Raw genomic sequence first — 21676 nt, forward strand, 5'->3', positions numbered from 1 at the left:
GTCCAACTTTATGTAAGTCTACGAGTTGTTGCAAATTGTTTTTGTATTTTGTTGGTACACCATTTACTAAGACAATTAAAGATTGCTCTATTGTACGTTGCACTCCCAGAGTGTGCACATTTTCTTTCAGATCTAATGGTAAATAAACTACTTTGCCACGAAGGCCTTTCACCAATTCAAAGGGAGGTAATTTTGCTGTTTTTGGTTGAAGGCGTATTATTGCTTGAAAATGGTGCACTGTTTGAATTATGATGCTCTCATACACATTGAGTTGTTGCAGTGGTTTTGGTAGTCGGAATAATTCCAAGTTATTTGTGATAGCACGTGATGGAGTTTGGTTGTTGTCAAGTTTTGTAGTGCAGTAACTGCAAAGTATTAAGGGGTCAGTTATTTCGTATTTGTTTTCTGCTGTAAGGTAGAGAGCTAATTGAAACCATTTGGAATCTTCATTGTCTTCTATTTTGTATGTCATGTCTATAGTTTTTGTGTTACTTTTATAAAAAGTTCTGTGGCAACACACACACACACATGGTTTGGTACTTCAGCGGATGTACTTTTAAATTTTAGTATTTCTTTTTTGTATGTGTGTAGTAGAAGGTTGCCATGTGCAGAATTGTTGCTAGTCTGTTGTAAAGCTGTTCCATTTTGTAAGTGGCTTTCACTTACAAAATATTTTTTCTGGATATGGTTGATTTCTTCGAGTAGGTTTTGGGTGTACCATGTAGAAGAGTGTTATTTAAATTGGCTAATGCTAAAGCAGGACTTTTATCATAGTACAGTTTATAAACTAGATTTCTTATAGTTGAATGATGTGCTGACATCATTTTGATATGATGGAAGTTGCTTTTGCAAATAGGTCCTTAAATGCAGGCTAATGAATGTCCTTGTAGTCCTGTCTATTTGCGCACCGGACAGGTATCCATATTTTGCAGCGCTTTCATTTTGATTTTGTCTTTGCCTTTCACATACTGATTGAGGAACCGGCGTAAAGATTTGAAAGGTTTTTTGGGAATGTTACACATTGACGTGCATGGCCATTTGTATACTGGACGTTCTGGTTCAGTCGAATGGAGAGGTAATTCAGAGTTTTCTGGGGATATGTTTGTAAGCAGTATTTCTTGTTCCATTATGGTATTATTAATTTTTTCATAACCTCGTCCACTGCTATGTATGGCCATTGTGTTTGTTTGGTTTTGTTTGCATGCTTTTTCATTAAAATATGGTTCTGTGCTCGTGGTGTGACTCTATTCACCTCCACAGATATTTAAGAAGTTATTTTTGTGGACATTACGTTTATTGGGATTTTTTTTGTAATTTAGTAGTTTGTTATGTTAGTGCATTCTGTTTAACACTAAAATGAATAACTTTCTTTTGAGAAGGATTGAACTGTTTATTAAAGCTTCTAAGATTAATTTTCTACGGTAGGTTTGAAGGGTTTTGCATGATTTGTCTCCTGTTTTTATAAGATTCTGAAGGACTCTGTGGCTGAACATTTTTGCTAAAATACTTCTTTTGGTATGCTTACTTGCTAGTATATCAAGATTCATAGGAGCAGTTTTAGCAGGAGTGGGAGCTGAATTCTTGATAAGCATTTTTTGTTTCATTTTACATTTTGAGAGAGGAGGCACAGTTTCTGTAAAGGAAGCTTTTTTGCTAAATTACCCTATTAGCTGTTTTGTTTGAACGTTTTGTACAAACTCTGGTAGAGATGGATGCTTATTTTGGAGACTTTTATTTTCATTTGCTCTTTTTCTGCATTGTTTTCTATGGATTTGCTTTTTGGTAGGCATTCTTTGTGGTCTGTTGAAAAAAAAAGAAGGTATGGGTTGGGCCGTTCTGCAATGTATGTGTGCTGTGTGCATGAGTGTCTGAGTATGATGGGAAAGATGTATGTGGTGGTGTGTGATTGTGCATTGGGCAGTTACAATTAGTTGGGAAGGCTATTATTCTATTTGTGTGTTACAAAACTGTGGTTCAGATGAGAGTAGAAAGTGAGCTAGTGGTGAGGAGAAGCATTAACAGTAAATCTAATGGTATAAAATTAAAACAGTTCTTTGTTTTGTGGTACTAACATTCTAAGGGTTGAGTATGTTATTTGTATTCCAAAAAAACAGGGATTTGTGTGCCATTCTGCCTGCTAATCTCTATTTAAAAAATAGTGATTTGTGGGCAGAATGGTTCAGAAATAGCTGTTTTTTTTGGTGGGCATATTACATGTATGAACCATACAGTGTGTTTGTAACGCTCACCTGATTCCCGTAGAGGCGCCGGTCTTGACTGGGCGTATACCGTATCTTCAAAGGTGATGTGTAACACACGGCTGGCTCTTTGGGCTGGACCTCTGTGCACTGTATGTCTGACTCGAAGGGTAAGATGTCTGCAGATAGAAAATATGGGATTAATGAACTGGGTTATTGAATGTCTCTCTCTTCTTCCCTTTCTCTTCTCCTGTAGAACCCCAAAGGTTAACGCTCTCACCTTAGGTAAGTGAACGCCGTGCTCTCCATCTGCCTCCGGGCAGGGTGCTGTAACCAGTTTCTTCACTGGATAAGGGGAGCAGGCCTCTTGACTTCAGAGGACTGCTGTCCGTCGTTTACTGCACGAACGGTAAGTTTCGAGTAATTCTAATGTCTTTAAAAGTCTTTAGTAATGATGTCTCTTGTTTTGCAGGGTTCCGGCGATGGCGGATGACGGGCTGAAGTGAGTTGAAGATGGAGCCCGTGTGATGAATAGAAGCGCCTGGAAGCACGTAAGTAAGCGCTTGTTGCCTGCTTCACGATGCGCTCTAACTGTCTTTTTATTTTGCAGGTACAAGTTCGGAGCGGCTGCAGGGTGCCGGAATACCCACTGGGTTAGATGTGGAAAGGAGTAATGGCACGTGAGTATTAAAGTTCCCCAATGTCTTTAAACGCACCTTGTTTTGTCTTTCAGATGCGGGATGCAGCGCCGAAGGCCTCCGGAGCGTGCGAAGAGTTGGTAAGCTTTTGTCTTTCAGATGCCGGAATGCAGTGCGAAGACCTCCGGAGTGCACGAAGAGTAGGTAAGCCTTTGTCTTTCAGATGCCGGAATGCAGCGCGAGGCGTTGGTGACAGCCGATGGACCAGGTAAGTGAAGCGCTGTCACTGAAGACCGTAATGGTAACCTGTTCTTTCTTGTCTTTATAGGTGTTGCTGAAGACTGGATTCAGGATGGTAAGCCTTTTTCCTTAGGCCCAGGATCAGATGCAGAAGACACGATGAGCGTTCTGCTGAAGAGGATGCAGAATAACGCAAAGCAAGATTCATCCATCGGGTGTGGTTTAAATAGTCTCCTGTAGTGCTTAGGTGTCTCCTTCCACAGCCACGCCTAGGTTCCTGCTTTCCAGAAGAGTTCCAGTGTTCTGAACCTAGGGAGTGGCTCCTGCCCCACCAAACAGGAAAAGTAGTTCCAAACAGAAGAGGATCAGAGGCTCAACTGGCAGGCAAGTAAGCAGCATGGTCTGCTGCAGGTAAGTCCACCCAAGCATTATGAGCACGGCGCTTCCAGCGCTGGGACTGGGCATATTTATGAGCCTGGTGCCACTGGCGCCAGGACTGGGTCCAAAAGGTCCCAATTGGGACTGGTTGGCCCTCGGAACCTGGGTTATGGATCTGCTTCCAAGGGAGTTGGGAAAACCCTGACCTTTTGGAAGCAGAGATCATGACAGTACCCCCCCTCAAGGCCCCTCCCAAACCGGGCTTCTCCGGGGGTTTTGGCTTGTCAGGAAATGTTCGGTGAAATCTTTTGATTAGGCGAGGAGCGTGGACATATTCAGCAGGTTCCCAGGATCTCTCTTGGGGGCCGTAGCCTTTCCAGTCAATTAGGTAAAATAGTTTAGGTATGGAGATCTTGGAGTCCAGAATGCTTTTGACTTCAAACTCGAGTTCTCCATCAACTAGGATGGGTTTTGGAGATTTAGTTAGTCGGGTTTGAGGTTGCACGGGTTTTAATAGAGAGACGTGGAAGACCGGATGTATCTTCATGTGCGGGGGCAAGTCCAACTTGACCGCTACTGGGTTTACTATGGTAGTGATGGAATAGGGACCAAGGTATCTTGGGTTGAATGTGCGTGGCCCTTTTAGAGGTAGATATTTGGTGGATAACCAGACTTGATCCCCTACTTGATATTGAGGGGCTTCCTTCCGATGTTGATCTGCTCCTTTCTTGTAATGTTCTTTAGCCCTTTGAAGGTGAGAAACAGCTTCCTTAAAGGCTTGGGTGATTGTAGAATGCAGGTAGTCTACTGCTGGTGTTTCAAGATCTTGGAGGGGATCCAACTCCGAGGTTCGAGGGTGACTGCCGTATAAAAGAAAAAACGGGGTTTTCCCAGTTCCCGAATGGACAGAGTTATTGTAGGCATATTCGGCTATCCAAAGGATGTCTTTCCAAGTTTTTTCAGTTTGTTGCAGCATGCAGCGTAAATACTGTTCCAGAGTTTGATTGGTCCTCTCGGTTTGTCCGTCGGTCTGAGGGTGGTGACTGGTCGATAGTCTCACATCAATTTGAGCCGACCGACAGCAACTTCGCCAAAAATGAGAAATAAATTCACTACCTCGATCCGAAATTAGAACCGAAGGAAAACCGTGCAGTCGGACGATGTTTTCGAGAAATTCTCGGGCCAGAGTTGCTGCTGTTGGCAAGCCTTTGAGCAGAATGAAATGCGCCATCTTGGAGAATAAGTCCACGATTACTAGAATCGTATTGTATCCGGAGCATGGAGGTAGATCGGTGATGAAGTCCATAGAAAGCGTATGCCAAGGGCGAGGTGGGATGTCAATAGGGCGTAAGAGGCCTGCTGGTCTTTCCTTTTGACTCTTGTTTTGGGCGCATACTCCACAGGACATTATAAAGTCTCTGATATCTTTTTTCCAAGACGGCCGCCAGAAGTAGCGCTTGATCTTTTCTGAGGTCTTGGACATACCGGGATGTCCTTCCATTAAAGAATCGTGATAACAAGAGATTACTTTTTTCTGTAAATCTGTGCTGGGCAGGTATAATCGTTCTTGGAAATACAATAAGTTGTCCTTTACTGCAAAGTCCTTTCCCTGCAGATGCCAATTCTGTATGTCTGCTGGAGTTACAAGTTGCCTGGCTTTATCCTTAACTTCCTCTATGGATTGTGTGGCGATTACACCCAGAATTCTTTGTTCGGGAATGATTGGTACAGGTTTAGGGTTGATCAAGTGTACTTCCACTCCCATCCGAGAAAGGGAATCAGCTTTACCGTTTTTTGTACCAGGTCGATAGGTAATTATGAAGTCAAACTCGGCAAAGAATAATGCCCAACGGAGTTGTCTAGAGGATTGGGCTTTTGCGGTTTTCAAATATTGCAGGTTTCGGTGATCCGTAATCACAGTAACGGTCTGTCGGGCCCCCAGCAGATAATGCCGCCAAGCCTTAAAGGCAGACTTGATAGCCAGAAGTTCCTTGTCAGTAATCGTGTAATTGATTTCAGGAGGCGAGAATTTGCGGGACCAAAATGCCACGGGATGCAACTGATTGGTTACCGGGTCCTTTTGTGATAGAACTGCCCCCATGGCAAGGCTTGAAGCATCAGTTTCCACGATGTAGGGGAGTTCGGGGCGAGGGTGTTTTAAGATTGGTGCAGAGATAAATTTAGTCTTCAAATCCTGGAAAGCTTGTTCCGCCTCGGTAGACCATTCAAAACGTTTGTTTTTCTTTAACAAGGCAGTGATGGGCTGGACTATCCGAGAAAATTCGGGGATAAGCCTGCGGTAAAAGTTAGCGAAGCCTAACATGCTTTGCACACCTTTTACGAAGGATGGTGATGGCCATTTGAGAACTGCATCGACCTTCTTTGAATCCATACGCACTCCGCTAGGTGATAATATGAATCCCAAGAATTCAACTTCAGTCACGTTGAAAACACATTTTTCCAACTTAGCGAAAAGTTTGTGTTGACGCAATCTTTCGAGGACCATTTTCACGTGTTTCCGATGTTCAGATTCCGATGAAGAATAAACGAGGATGTCGTCAATGTAAACAACAACACACACATCTATGAGCTCTCCGAGGACATCGTTCATAAAATATTGAAAGGCGGCCGGGGCATTGCAAAGTCCGAAGGGCATGACCTGATATTCAACTAGCCCATATTTGGTGCGGAAGGCCGTCTTCCATTCATCGCCCTCTTTTACTCGTACCAAGTGGTAGGCTCCTCTAAGATCCAGCTTTGTATATATGCATGCTTTTCTGACTTGGTCCAGGAGTTCAGGGATCAAAGGTAACGGATATCTATTCTTGACGGTGATCTGGTTCAGGGAGCGATAATCTATACAAGTTCTAAGGTCTCCTTCCTTTTTTGGAACGAAGAACAAAGCTGAAGAAGCAGGGGACTTGGAAGGACGAATAAACCCATTTGCCAGGTATTGATCCAGGTATTGTCGAAGGTGAAGGTTCTCAGGCTCGGTGAGGGCATACATTCTACTACAAGGAGGAGTAGATCCAGGTATCAGGTCTATCTGGCAGTCATAAGACCTATGAGGAGGTAGAGAGTTAGCCTGATCCTTCCCGAAAACATCTTGGTATTCTAGGTATTCGGGAGGTAACTGGGGAGTCTCTGAAGAAATTGCTGCCAGTGCAACACCAGGTGGAGGGTGACAAGTAGAGACACATTCTGGAAACTGGACCGTTCTTGCTCGCCAATCGATCAGAGGATTGTGTTTCTCTAACCAAGGTATTCCTAGAATAATCTGAAACTGAGGAGCCTTGATCACATCGAACACGATCTTCTCATGGTGTCCATCTTGACTTACTAGCGTCACTTCTTGAGTGGTATGCGTTAGTGGTCCGGAGGCTATCTCCGTTCCATCCACCGTAGTAATGACGTCCTTTACAGCCTTGGGACAAAGAGTTAGATTCATCCTCAAAACCATTTCATGATCCACATAATTGCCGATGGCACCGCTGTCGACGTAAGCTTCAATTGCATGTAATCGATCTGGATTATCAGGGCTAATGAGGACCATAGGTATCACGAAATGCGAGGTCACGGAACTGGTTTTCACGCTCGGCAAGAGGACCTCTATTCTTGTCGGGCGAGGTCGTTTCCCTGCTCAGAGTTTGTAACTTTGGTAACTGCAGCTCCTACTGCCTTCTTGGCAGGTTTCACCGGACAGTCTCGAAGAAAGTGCCCTGAGTTTCCGCAATAGAGGCATAATTGCAACTGTTTTCTCCTTTCCCACTCCTTTTGTGTTAGAGGACCTTTCAGGCCCCCTATTTGCATGGGTTCCCCGGTGTCTACTCCTTTGGAAGGAGTTGGCGGTTTGGAAAATACTCGAGCATCAAACTTGGAACGATCGGCCTTCCTGATCTGCAGTCTGTGATCTATTTGAACGACTAAGTCTATATAGTCCGAACAATCTTGTGGGGGATTCACTACTTGGGCTAACACATCTTTGAGCTCTCCACGTAGACCTCTATAAAACAGCGTAATCCTTTTGTCCTCAGGCCATTGAGTTTCCACTATCAGTCTGTTGAAAGACGCAATATAAGCCAAAAGGTCTTGATTACCTTGTCGCAACGAAAGAAGCTCATTGTCCAAGGCCTGCCCCTGTGAATGTCTTGCGAACAGTTTTTCCATACTGAGCTGAAAAGCTTGAAAATCATGGAGGACCGGATCATCTTGATTTACTAGAGGGATCGACCAGTCTGCCGCATTGCCACTAAGGTAAGAAAGCACGAAAGCTACTTTAGCTTGATCAGTTGGAAAGGCTGCTGGCCGGCATAGGAAATGCAACCGGCACTGATTGATAAATACTGCAAACCTCTTTGGGTCACCAGAAAATCGTTCGGGCGGAGCCAGAGGTACATTCCCAGGTAGGTTGATCTGCACTGGATTCATAGAGGATGTAGAAGGAAGATTTCCCCCAGATGCGGGTAACGGGGTCTGTCCGGCTTGTGACTGTAGCAATTGTCTAGCGAGATCATCTGTTCGCTCCTTGGAAATAATCAGTTCCTTTCTTAGAGCGTTCATTTCCTGACGGGCTGCATGCACTTCTGCCCTTAGTTCCCCAAGTAACTGGGCCAGCTGGTCGGTATCCGAGGTTTCCATAGCGCCTGGACGGGAGTTTTGCGGTAGGCTTTGCGTTCTGTAACGCTCACCTGATTCCCGTAGAGGCGCCGGTCTTGACTGGGCGTATACCGTATCTTCAAAGGTGATGTGTAACACACGGCTGGCTCTTTGGGCTGGACCTCTGTGCACTGTATGTCTGACTCGAAGGGTAAGATGTCTGCAGATAGCAAATATGGGATTAATGAACTGGGTTATTGAATGTCTCTCTCTTCTTCCCTTTCTCTTCTCCTGTAGAACCCCAAAGGTTAACGCTCTCACCTTAGGTAAGTGAACGCCGTGCTCTCCATCTGCCTCGGGGCAGGGTGCTGTAACCAGTTTCTTCACTGGATAAGGGGAGCAGGCCTCTTGACTTCAGAGGACTGCTGTCCGTCGTTTACTGCACGAACGGTAAGTTTCGAGTAATTCTAATGTCTTTAAAAGTCTTTAGTAATGATGTCTCTTGTTTTGCAGGGTTCCGGCGATGGCGGATGACGGGCTGAAGTGAGTTGAAGATGGAGCCCGTGTGATGAATAGAAGCGCCTGGAAGCACGTAAGTAAGCGCTTGTTGCCTGCTTCACGATGCGCTCTAACTGTCTTTTTATTTTGCAGGTACAAGTTCGGAGCGGCTGCAGGGTGCCGGAATACCCACTGGGTTAGATGTGGAAAGGAGTAATGGCACGTGAGTATTAAAGTTCCCCAATGTCTTTAAACGCACCTTGTTTTGTCTTTCAGATGCGGGATGCAGCGCCGAAGGCCTCCGGAGCGTGCGAAGAGTTGGTAAGCTTTTGTCTTTCAGATGCCGGAATGCAGTGCGAAGACCTCCGGAGCGCACGAAGAGTAGGTAAGCCTTTGTCTTTCAGATGCCGGAATGCAGCGCGAGGCGTTGGTGACAGCCGATGGACCAGGTAAGTGAAGCGCTGTCACTGAAGACCGTAATGCTAACCTGTTCTTTCTTGTCTTTATAGGTGTTGCTGAAGACTGGATTCAGGATGGTAAGCCTTTTTCCTTAGGCCCAGGATCAGATGCAGAAGACACGATGAGCGTTCTGCTGCAGAGGATGCAGAATAACGCAAAGCAAGATTCATCCATCGGGTGTGGTTTAAATAGCCTCCTGTAGTGCTTAGGTGTCTCCTTCCACAGCCACGCCTAGGTAAGAAAAGAGTTCCTGCTTTCCAGAAGAGTTCCAGTGTTCTGAACCTAGGGAGTGGCTCCTGCCCCACCCAACAGGAAAAGTAGTTCCAAACAGAAGAGGATCAGAGGCTCAACTGGCAGGCAAGTAAGCAGCATGGTCTGCTGCAGGTAAGTCCACCCAAGCATTATGAGCACGGCGCTTCCAGCGCTGGGACTGGGCATATTTATGAGCCTGGTGCCACTGGCGCCAGGACTGGGTCCAAAAGGTCCCAATTGGGACTGGTTGGCCCTCGGAACCTGGGTTATGGATCTGCTTCCAAGGGAGTTGGGAAAACCCTGACCTTTTGGAAGCAGAGATCATGACAGTGTTTGAGGTACAGTAAGAATATTAAGGTAGTATTGTACTTAAACTTTTTTGTGGAATGACCAGGTTTCTTCGGATATGTTGTTTCTAGTTCAGATGCTGCTGATTTTCAGGAGAGTGGTCTTCACTGCAATTGTAAAAGAAAGAAGTTAGTCATTGTGTGTGTTTATAGCACTGAGGTTAATGTAGACATTGATTTTTATGTTTTTTGTGGTAGTATTCTTTTTTGAAATCTGAACATAGTGTATGCATGCATTTCATTTGACTATGTGCAGCCTTTATATTTTATTTACAATATGTCAGTTCAACATGATTTTCAAATGAGTAGAATTTTAAGTGCATGAAATTCACTTGTTTTTTTAAAGGTGTGTTGTAGATAGCAGACAGGTTTGGAAGTGACAGTTGATTATAGTAGATGGGAAAAATTTAAATAAATTCATTTTATAGGTAGACATGCCAACAATCGGGAGCACCTGAGAGGGAGATTTCACTACAGCAATAGGGAACATTTTTTTTTGCCATAGGATTGCATTGAATTATCATTAATTTAGGCGAGAGACAGTAAGAAATAGTGTGATTTTTCAATGAAAAATCGGGAGTCTCGCACCTAAATCGGGAGGGTTGGCATGTATGAATAGGCTATGCAGGTTTAGTGGCATTACTATGTTTATATGGATTCGTAACAGTTGTACCTGTACTGTGAATAAAATATGCATACCTGTAGTTTGTATTCATGCATGTGGATATGAATGCAGCTGTAAGTAGAAATCTTGAAGACTTGTAGAGTAGTTTCTGTAGTAGGTGCTTTCCAATGATATGAGACTTGTACTCAGAGTGATCAACACTACATTTGGAGTGTGAAACTCTGATGATGGAGTTAGATATAGAGGTCTTGGAGGTAATTTGTGGATGGTTGTGTGACTGCTTAACTGTATCCAATGAGGGAATGGCTCCGAGAGTGATGTGCAAAGGGTAGAAGGGCTGACTAAGAGTTACGTGCTGCGCGGACACCGCAGCTGTCCGTGCGAATGGGCGTGATCCGGGGTTTTCCAGGAAATCTAGTATGGAAAGGGGACTGTAGGGATCAGCCAATCAGATGTTGACGTTGTGGATTTGTGTAGAAAGAGTGTGTGTGTAGTGAAGATGGCAGAGGTGGAGAAAGTCAGGGTGTTGATGCTCGGAGAGATGTTTGTCCATGGTTTACAGCAGTATGCTCAATGCAGACATGTGACAAACAATTTCGATGTTAAAGGAGTGGAGGTGGTGTGGAGCGCTGTGCCTGATTGCAATGTAGAGGGAATTCTGCCAGTTTGTGAAGTTGTGCGCAGGATGAACAGTCCCCATTTGGTAATTTTGCACTATGGTGCTTTTCATTTGGGCTACGTCAGTGCCCCTACTTCGTTGGAAGATTTGAAATACTTGGTTCAAGCAGTAATGAACATCCTTCCAAATGCGAAAGTAATTTTTTCTGGATTATTACGTAGGGCAATATGGGACAATAGTTCTGTTTTTTGTCCTCAGCAAAACATTGCTAGATGTGCAATCAATCAAGGCATGTGTGCTTTCATGCTTAGAGTTGGTATGTTTTTCTGTAATAAGGAGAATATTGATCCAAGTAAATGCTGTTTATTTTGAAGAAGATGGCATATATTTATCTTTTTTGGGAAATTCCATGCTGTTTTAGAATGTAAGGGTGGCTTTGGAGAAGGTTATGTGAACATTTTAGTTGTGAAGTAAGAAGAAGAAAACCAAAAAAAATACAAAATAACAGATGTCTGTCAGGCATCTGCAAAACCCCCAAAAAACAGCTCTTTTCAGAGCCCACCTCAAAGGGGAAATGGGGCAGACTATTTAAATGTACATTCACTACGATCAGATTTTCGATATGCCCATGGACATGGCGGTAGTCTGCAGACAGCGTGTATTACATACAGGGATTCTGGGGTGGAGAGGCATGCAAATGAGAATGAGCGGAGGTACGGATTGGTCAGTAAAGTTTACTGGGTGTGTTGTGTAACGAGATATTTTGTCAAAACGTCTTTTTGCTGAGAGAAGAACAGATAGCTATGGCTGTGTGTTCCTAAAACAGATTATCTGGCTTTTGGGAGACTCATTGATACATTGGTTGGAGGTGCATGCAGAACGCTGTGGAGTAGCTGCAGATGTTGGATTTCCTCATGTGGAAGTGCACTGGCATGGATTGCGTGGAATGAAGTGGCTGGACTTGGTACCTCTCTGTGCTACTTTAGAGACAGAACATCATCCAGACATAATTATAATTCATTGTGGAGGGAACAGTTTAGGACATGTGTCTGGAATTCCTTTGCAATTTGCAATGAAAGAAGGACTTGAGAAGGTCATGGACATGTTTCCAAATTCCCAAGTAATTTTTTCTCGTATTGCACAAGGACAAATATGGCTGCGTTCTTCTTTATTTGGTCCACCAATGGAGAAAGCGAGGCGCAATGCCAATAAGGCTGTTTGTGCCTTTCTAAGAGGTGGTGGCATGTCCTCTTTTCACAATGGAAATATTATGTTTCGTAGCACATACATTTTTCACAGAGATGGAGTCCATCTTACTTATGCTGGCAATCAGATTTTTCAGAGAAATGTGCTAATGCATTGTGACCTTTTTTGGAATTATAGTCATCTATTTTGCAGTAGATGTTGATGATTTAAAGTTTTTGAAACATACAAAAACACCACCAAAAGGCTCTTTTCAGAGCCACCACTTGTTACCAGAGAAAAGTGCATTGGTTTTTCTAGGGCAGCATCCTAAAATTTTATATGTCCTAGGACTGTCCGCGGACTTCCAAAAAAATGCACAGGGCCCTGCACTGTTCATTTGCCACTTCTATTTTTAAACAGTGAAAGGCGGCTCTGAAAAGAGCCATTTTTTTATTTTTGTTGTTTTATATTTTTTTGGTTTTTTTACACACGACACACTAGGAGAGGAGGGGAAAGGAGGGTAAGGAAGGTACACCAACCACAGGGATAAGAAAGGGCAGGTGGAGAGAGGAAGATGTATGGTGGGCCTTACTTAGGTAGGTAGCAGGTCTTCTGGTGCTCCGTGACCGTAGTCTCGAAAGCACTTCGAAGACTCTCCCCACGCAGAATACTGCGTCGCAGTACATACACAATATTGTGAAACTCGAAAGGTAAGGGTCAACAGCATTGCGAATGGCCTGTGAAGTAGCTGGAGGGATGCGCTCTGCCACAGGAGTGTCTCTTGTGGTGAGAGGAGCGGAAATGGAGGATGCTGCAGAGGAACTCAACCTACTACGTTTATTACAAGGTACAACCTTGCGAATGTCCGCACTGTGGAACGACGTTAGGTGTCAATTCATGGATGTCGTACCAAAGCTGTACGAACCACGTCTCCCACCACTCAGCACCATGTTGCACTGGTTACAGGTGACCTTGTTTGCACGTGCTTTTGGTACGTTACCATGAACGGTAAACAACTGCCACACCCAAGACTCCCGGCGAGTGCTGGTCGTAGGGAGTTCCTCAACCTCATTCTCTTCATACTCTTCATCATCGTTCTCTACATCCTCACGCATGTTCCCATCTGTAGGCCCTTGGAGCGGTGGTGGTGGAGGGTTTTGGGGTGGTGCTGAGGCAGATGTAGCAACAGCAGCCATGGATGCCATCAGGGTTGATGAGATAATCTCAGCAAGAGCAACAAAGGCAGCAAAAGTCAATCTGCAATTGCCAGAAGTATAATGAAGATCAGCTCTGGGGTGTGGCCTTTTATAAGGGTGGAGGGGTGCGCTTTCCGAACAGATCGAACACCCAAAAAGGTTCAAAAAGTTACAAAAAGTATGTGGAAAGGCAGGGTCATTTTCTGGGACATTTGCAATGGTGAATGTTTACTGTAATATAATTTGGATTGCCTGAATAAGTTATTTTTAAAAGTTGGGGAACGTGACAGTGTCCGCAAATTAGGACACTCTCTCAGCGTGGGTACAGTCACATGATGATGTTGAGAACACGTCCGCGAACGGAACGGGTGTCTGCAGGACACCAAATGCACGGGAACGGTCGTGCACATGCGCGCAGGTGTTCTACGGACAGTGTTTGGGTCCTGAAACTAATTAAAAGTGCGACACAAGTAAGACGGACAGTTACGGACAGGCGCGATGATAGCAGGATTTACGGGTGTGGTGCGCATGTGTGTAAATGGTCTCCAGACTGTACGGACGGATATAGTATCCTTAGGGCACCTCCATTTTGTTTGACCATGGACATCCCGGACAAAGCGCGTGTTCTTAGGACAGTTTCAACTTGGCTGCGGACGGTACAGACAGGTATAGTGTCCTTAGGATTCATCCATTTTGTTCTTTTATGGATATCTCAGACACCATGTGTGTTCTAAGAACAGTTCCACCTTGGTTGCGAACGTTATGGACAGCTATAGTGTCCTTGGGACACCCCCATTTTGTTCATTTACGGACATCCCGGACCTTGGGTGTGTTCTAAGAACAGTTCCATCTTGGCTGGGAATGGTACGGACAGGTGTAGTGTCCTTAGGACATCCCCATTTCGTTAATTACGGACAGCCTGAACATGCGCACTGTACGCGGACATTCTAGCTGCTTTTTGAAAAAAAATAAGATACAAAGAATTTCATTAAAAGAAATATATATATATTTTTATTATATACAAATATAAAATTTATGAAAGAGAGGGGGAAGCAGAAACTGATACAAATACAGGGGAATTAGGGGTTTGGAGAGGATTGATGAGATGGGATGAAGGGATGGAAGTCTCATCAAAACGTTTTTCTTGGTGTTGAGGGTTTGGGGATAGTTCACTTGGATGTGGAAGGGGGAACAGGTACATGTGGGACAATGGTATTTAATTTTTTCTTTTATGTGGTCCTCCACTAACTGTTTCAAAACATTGAAATTATCCTAGAGCCTGTCCATTTTCTGTTCCATCCGTTGCAGAGTCTTTTCCAATGTGTCTTTTGGTGTATTATTTTCAATGTTTGTATGGTCTGTAAAAATAAATATATATATATATATATAAGTACACATAAAGTAATGATTATTATTTTGCTTATATAGAGAAGTGTCTACCATTATTAACACTGTCTTCAGACATTTCTTCACGTGGAAAATTCTCCTCAAGCCATTCCAAAGTACTGAACATTTCTGTGTGAAAAACAAAAATATATTAATTGTAGTGTATCTAATACAAATAGTTTAGAAATATATAAGAAAAATGAAGTGTACTTACTAGTTTCTGGTAAATTGTATTCGTACTGTTGTGTAGGTCTACTGTTGCTTCTAGCTCTGCAGTTTCTGTGAGGTAATTATGTTGGAGGCATATCTTTTTTGTTCCGGTATATTCCATTTTACTACATATGGTATTTAAATGGATGGTTGATGTGTTAGATATATAGGTTTCACTGGTTATTTATTACTACATATAATGTGTTAATGTGCTGATTTTTGAACTTGTGCAGTGTTTATATGGTATGATAGAACAATTTAAGATACCCCCTGAGTATTTGGGTAGTGTTGATGTCGTCCGTGACCGCCCGCGGACATACGCACAATCCTCTGACAACAAAATCATTAGCGGGGGTTCAGTATGTTCTATTTTACATGTATATAAAGTAAGGAAATCCTAGTAAACATCTGTCAAATTCACACTATGAAAATGTATATTCAGTAAAAAAAACTTTGTTAAAGGGATGTTATGGTTAAGTTGCGCTACTAAAAACCTATGAAATTCAGTAAAACAAACTTTCTTAAAGGGACGTAATGGTTCCAAGTAAAACCGAAAAACCCCTGAAATTCGCCAGTTATGGTAAGCTAAGCAACCATAACTCGTGCGACCAGCGTGCACTGCTAAGACTAACACCCAGAATAGAATATAACCCAAAATTAATCTTCAGATAATAAGTTAATGCTCGTTCCGGTATACAACCATCAAAATCAAACTTACATTATATTCACCATTTCCATTCTCTTGCCGTAAATCAGACTGTAACGCTCACTGCGCTCACACAGAAGATTCTTCATGAACTAAATGTACATGTTCCTTACACACTTTTGGAATGCATAACCTTATCAAATGTTCATTATTACAAACCTCCTCTCATGCATTCCTTACAGAATGGTCCCTTTCTCTCAAGGTCAAACAACAATTGAACCTTATACTTTGTATCCCATGCGTGGGCTTCCTTAGCTCGGAACCAAAAATTCAAAGCTGGTGACCTTCACTCAGAATATAAATACATTCTCACTTTGCAACAACGTGGCTCACAGCAACCATGAGAACTGGTATTCTCATACACGTAAATAGCCGCTCTCTGCATCAGACAATGCAGGTGGCTGCTACAGATACCAGACTCTAGGGGGTGGCAGTCTGACTCCATTATTATTTTAAATACATTTTAACACAGACACATTAGTCCTTTGCCTGTACTTTACGCACATTATATTGTGGAACACCTCCATATGTACCGTAGGACTTTCGTGACAAAAAAACACCAGTTTTTTGCTTCTTGCTGCCATATCCCATCCCATCCTCATCAACCCTCACCTCCCCAGACATTATTTGATAAGTTTAACAAGTGCAATGTTGTGTTTTTTAATATGTTTTTGCGGCGATGTCCGCGGACACCAAAACATGGATCCAAGATGTCGGACGCATCGGTACAATCTGACGCACTTTACGCTCTTCACCATCCAATCAGCGAATGCGTCACATGTCCGCGGACATGACGCCACCGATTAGCCAATCGATATTGTGCCCGCGGAGCGAACAGGGAAGTGTGTCCGCAGAGCGGACATAGATATCACTAATTTTTTTAGAACTTCTTTTTGATCGTTTTAAAAAGAACTACTGGACATATTTCCTCCAAATTTACAAAAGCACGCTTTCGGGACGAAGCCGCTGCTCTTGCCACAAATTTGGTGAAAATCCGTTCAGCCGTTTGGGCTGTAGGCGTGCGCGAAGTTTTTCCCCCATTCAGTCTATGGGGAAAAATAAATTTTGGTACCCCCCTACAACATTTCCTCCCCTGGACCAAACCTCACCAAACTCAGAGTGGGCCATATACTTTTTTTTGCAAAGTCTGGTGTGGATTCGTCCAAGGGGAGCAAAGTTATAAGCCGCCCAAAAAGTGCTCTTCCTATGGGATTAGCAACTTAACCATAACTACACAGCCACTACTGGTCACATCTCTAAGTAGTCGAACACTGCTGACCTTTCTATCTGTTCTGGTTGTGTTGAAAAAAGTACTTTCAACTCCATCTTTTGAGTTAATTTGAAAAGATGAATCAGTTCCTCAAAGTATTTGGTGCTGTGTGTGGGAGAGACATATGTTCAAGATATCCATCTGTGTTTTACTGAGATGTTTACAGAGTGAGTGCCTGGGCATATAATTGAAGTGCCTGGTAGATGCCTATACAAAAGTCAAAATGGTTAGTTTTGCCATTTTTTGTTTCCGCAACACTTCACTGCAAGGACCAGATTCAAGGACAACCATACTTTTTACAAATCAAGGCATGCTTGTTTAAGTCATTTTCATTACACTAAAATCACATTTACAATTACAATTAAGCATTAACTCTCAGAAGACTGCTTTGAAACAACACTGGCAGGACATAGTCGCTGCACTTTGTTCAACATTACTGCACTTTTAGCTTACACTCCTTGAGTAGAGCAACCTCTTTGCACTTAACCCATGGCCCTGCCGGACCGGACTCTTTGCTCCCTCCCAACCCCCCCCCCCCCGTCTCTGCACCTCCATCTGTACTCATGCATGACCTAAATGTACTAGGACCAGTTAGTATGTCTGTCCTGACCCCCCCCACCATCTCCTGTCTCCCCCTCCCGAGCTTGATCTCTACTGTACCACTTCATGCACTTGCACTAGGATAAATGTCGTCGAGCCGAGTATGCTAGTTTCTCTGTTTAGATCATTCAGAATCTTCAAGGCCTAAGAATGTTTACTGTATTCCCTTGTTACCTTCCCGACTCACTCGAAGCACTTCACCTGTGCATAAGCGTTATATAAATAAACAATACATAAATAAAATAGTTTGATAGTAACGCTTGTTAGCGCAAGCCTAAAGAGATCCCACGAGGATGTGTTTTGGGCAGGTGTTGCCAGTTAGTGGGTGGGCAAGTACATAGTTATTAGCATGACCGTGGTCAGTGACTGGGTGGGTAACAAACAATACCCACACACTGTATGTCCCTCTTCACATCCCATCTCCCACTTACTTTTACTCCAATGCCATAGTTTCAGCGTTTGGTTGCGCGTAGGTAGCATCTGAAAAATCTATGCTAACAAAGGCTGGCACAAGAGATTCACAAGCCTGGCAATGGTGACATAAGCTATCTGGTACTTTTCTGGAGATATCCTTTCCCCTGAAATATTACCATAGGAATGCTTCAGGCGTAATATTAGTTGAAGGTCAGAGACACTTTTTGAGTTAATGAGATGGAGCCTAAAGCTGTCCGGAAGCAGGCCACTGATTGGTCGATCACAATCGGCTGTCATATAATGGAATGAGAATGAAGCATTACGTGGCTCCTTCGCAGTCGCACTAACCTTTTTGCTGAAACAAGTGCATGCGCACAAGAACTGTGTCTGACACAACAATAATTCATGGCCTGAGTTCGCAACTCCTCCCTCCCTCCCGGCAAAGCTGAAATATGTGGGCCTGCAACTGAATATTTTATGCAGACAAAGCAGTCGCAGTGTATTGAACAGCTCATCCCGATAGTCCAGCAGTCGGGAGCGATCCATCAACCCTGTTTCATAATGAATAAGCTGGCTTCGCATGGACCAGTTTAAGCGGTCCCTCTTTACCCAGGCATGTCCCAGAGGGCCATAGATCTGCGCCATTGACTCGGGGCTCCATGAGATAATTAGTGCATGTGTCCTTGGGGCTTGGAGATGAGTTTTGCAGTCCCTCAGAGCGCGTTCTGCCTCCAGCCCTATCCTGTAGGTTTAACACCATCGCAGAAATGTCAAGGCAGGCGGAAGCATATATTTAAGAATCCACCTCTCCATCAGCAAAAACACGGGGCTTGGGTGGAAATATGCTAAATGACAGCACAGCCCCGACTGTAGAGGTGGTTTAGGGACCCCAGAGGACGTGCTACAAATTATCTGTCAGGGGGATTAATGAGTTGTACTTATTATCATAGAAAAAAGTTCATTGGTTAAAGAAAAAAAATGACTTTGCATTCGGGAAACAGACATACAGACATGGCCTAATATTAAATGTGGGTTAAATTGAAGGGACACTTAGACAGCGCAACAGATTAGGAAATAAGAAACGTATTATTTAATTGTTAAGAGAATATGATGTTTTTGTATGTGGGCAGATAATAATGATTGTTTTATTTTGTGCTGTGATGTCTATCATATCACTGTTTTTAAAAATCCTAATTTTGATATGTCATAATAATGTGCACATTTGTATTATTGCTTTATACAAAGGAAATATGTGAAAAGTTCTTTGGAATATGACACAATAAATATATATATATATATATATATATATTTTTTTTTTTTTACGCGGCCCGCTGTAGCGGCTGTGTAGTTATGGTTAAGTTGCTAAACCCATTGGAAGACCACTTGTTTGGCTGCTTATAACTTCGTCCCCCTGGAGGTATCCTCACCTAACTTTACGAAAAGAGTATATGGCCTGCTCTGAATCTTTTCGGCAAGTTTGGTGAGGTTTCGTGCAGAGGGGGAGTTATAGGGGGTCCCAAATTTGGAGCCTGGGCCTCTTGTACGTAACTGTGTGCCCACTAAAATTAGTCTCATTTGGCTCTGTTCCGGTGTCCCATTTCCCTGTTAGCTACGCGGTCAAAAGTTTGATTGCACTGCAGTGTGCAGTGATGTGATGTGCGTCATAGGTTTTCGATAACGCCGGCATGTTGTATCCGAGGACAATGCTGCGACAAAAGGGTCTGGAAAACATACTTTACGGCATCTCGTGGCAGGAAGAAGGGATGGAAAGGGTGGGGGAGTGAGAAGTGGTGTATCTCATTAGAAGAAAACAGTGGTGTGCCAGCAGTATTCGGGCCTACTGCGCCAATTCATGGTTACCTCAACAGGCAACAACCTTGTGTGGTGATTGCAGGCCGTTATGGCATGACAGCTCCAGCTGTGATCTCTTTCTGCGATGAGTGGTGGAAGGCTGAATTGCAGAAGGGGAATGCTTTCCACATGACATGACCATTTAAATGTAGCATGTAGTATGGTGTGTTGTGTGTGGTAAGTATGCTGCCCTTTCAGTGCATGGCTGGAGCCCTTGCACAGAAAAGTATGTCCACTGGTTCAAAAGGTATGTCCACTGGTTGCAAGTAGGTTTCATATTGTTGCTTTGAGTGTGCAGTTTGTCTGTATTGCATACATTTTTGGTTCCATGGGTGTGGTAATTGTTAGAACATCTTACAGTTGTTGGTGCATGTCTGAAGATACTGCAGTGAGCAGTGCTGTTGCGTGTCCAGTGGGTGCAGCATTGGAATACTGTCCATATAGAAGAGGGTACGGTTGAAGTGGATGCAATATGTGCTTGGGTAGTCTGCATTGAACAGATTAGTAACTGTTGCACTGCACTCTGCACTATTGCTTGTATGCAGTTACTTCTTACAGTTGTCACTGCATGGGTGGAGGTGCTGCAGTGAGCAGTCCTGCAGTGTGTCCACTGGGTGCAGTGTTGGTATAGTGTCCATATAGAAGAGGCTACAGTTCAACTGGTTCTTATATGTGCTTGGGTAGTCTGCATTGCGCAGATTAGTAAGTGTTTTACAGTACTCTGCAGTATTGCTTGTATGCAGTTACTAGAGTGTTGGGAGCAGGACCAATGTTGTGAGGATTTTGTGACTTGGTTGACAGTAATACAATGCTATGTGAATGGCAGTGGGTAGGGGTGCCAAGCAGTGTGGTATGTTTGTGGATTATGGTAACTGGAACATGTCTCCAAGCATCGATGCATTATGTGGTGGCGGTTGGGTAGAAGTGCCGGGCCTATGTTGCTTTTGTGAATTCTGGAATCTGGCTACATGTTTGTGGGTGTGGGCAAGGCCTAGACTGTTGGCTGCATAGCCAAAGGCCGTAGGACGTAGGCCATGCACCCAAGAGCCTAGGAATTCACTAAAGCCACCACAACATAATGCAGGCATGCAGTTGAAACTCTGCATGTATTTGAAGTTGGTGACTTTTACATATTGGTTGTGGAGGACATTGTAGCCTTGGTAGAACAACAGAAGCGAGCTTCTGTGCTTACATTAGCATACGGTGTAGATCATTGCACCTCTTGCACATTAGCGAGACACATGTTACCATATGCGTCTGCTATGGTTAGGTCCTTATAAGACCCTTGCTTTAGGAAGTGCTTTAAGATATTACGTCATGAAAGGATGCGATGAGCATCACACATGCAAAATATGGACAATGTACACAGCCATCTACATGCCGTTCAGCACACCCAACACAATGTTATGCAGCAATGCATGCAAATATGTGGCCAGGGTGAAAGCTGGCAGGCTCATTTGCAGAAGGGAGTGCATTGCACATGACATGAGCATTTAAACATAGGGTGTACTATGGTGTGGTGTGTGTGGTGAGAGCCTATCAGCTTGGATGCATGGCAGGAGTGGAAAGGGAAGAAGGACTGTCCCTGTTTTACTGGGGCACGGCCCTCGCTGTAGCTCGGAAAGCGCATGTGCCACATCCTGCCCTTTTAAGCATGGTGGCCATGGAAATGGAACAATGGGAATTAGCCAATCACGTGTCAAGGGTGTGCCTCACAGGAAGAGCCACTACTACTTTTCCCCCATTAGTCTGTGTAGTGAGGGTAGCAGACAGAGATGGAGAGACGCAGAATGTTCCTAGTGGCTGATACCTTTGTGCAAAAATCTGTACAGGTATGCCACACAAAGAGGCATGGCTGCTAATTTCGCAATTGAAGGAGTGGAGGCTTTCTGGGGCGCTGTCTATGAGGGCAGTTGTGGCGGTATGTGTGACCTTTGCAGAGGTGTGGCCTCTTTCGGTACTGTAGATGTTGTTGTGCTGCATTATGGAGCTCTACATTTGGGGTCCA

This window comes from Ambystoma mexicanum, chromosome 2q (assembly GCF_040938575.1).
Source record: "Ambystoma mexicanum isolate Mex_15411 chromosome 2q, UKY_AmexF1_1, whole genome shotgun sequence".
NCBI lineage: Eukaryota > Metazoa > Chordata > Amphibia > Caudata > Ambystomatidae > Ambystoma > Ambystoma mexicanum.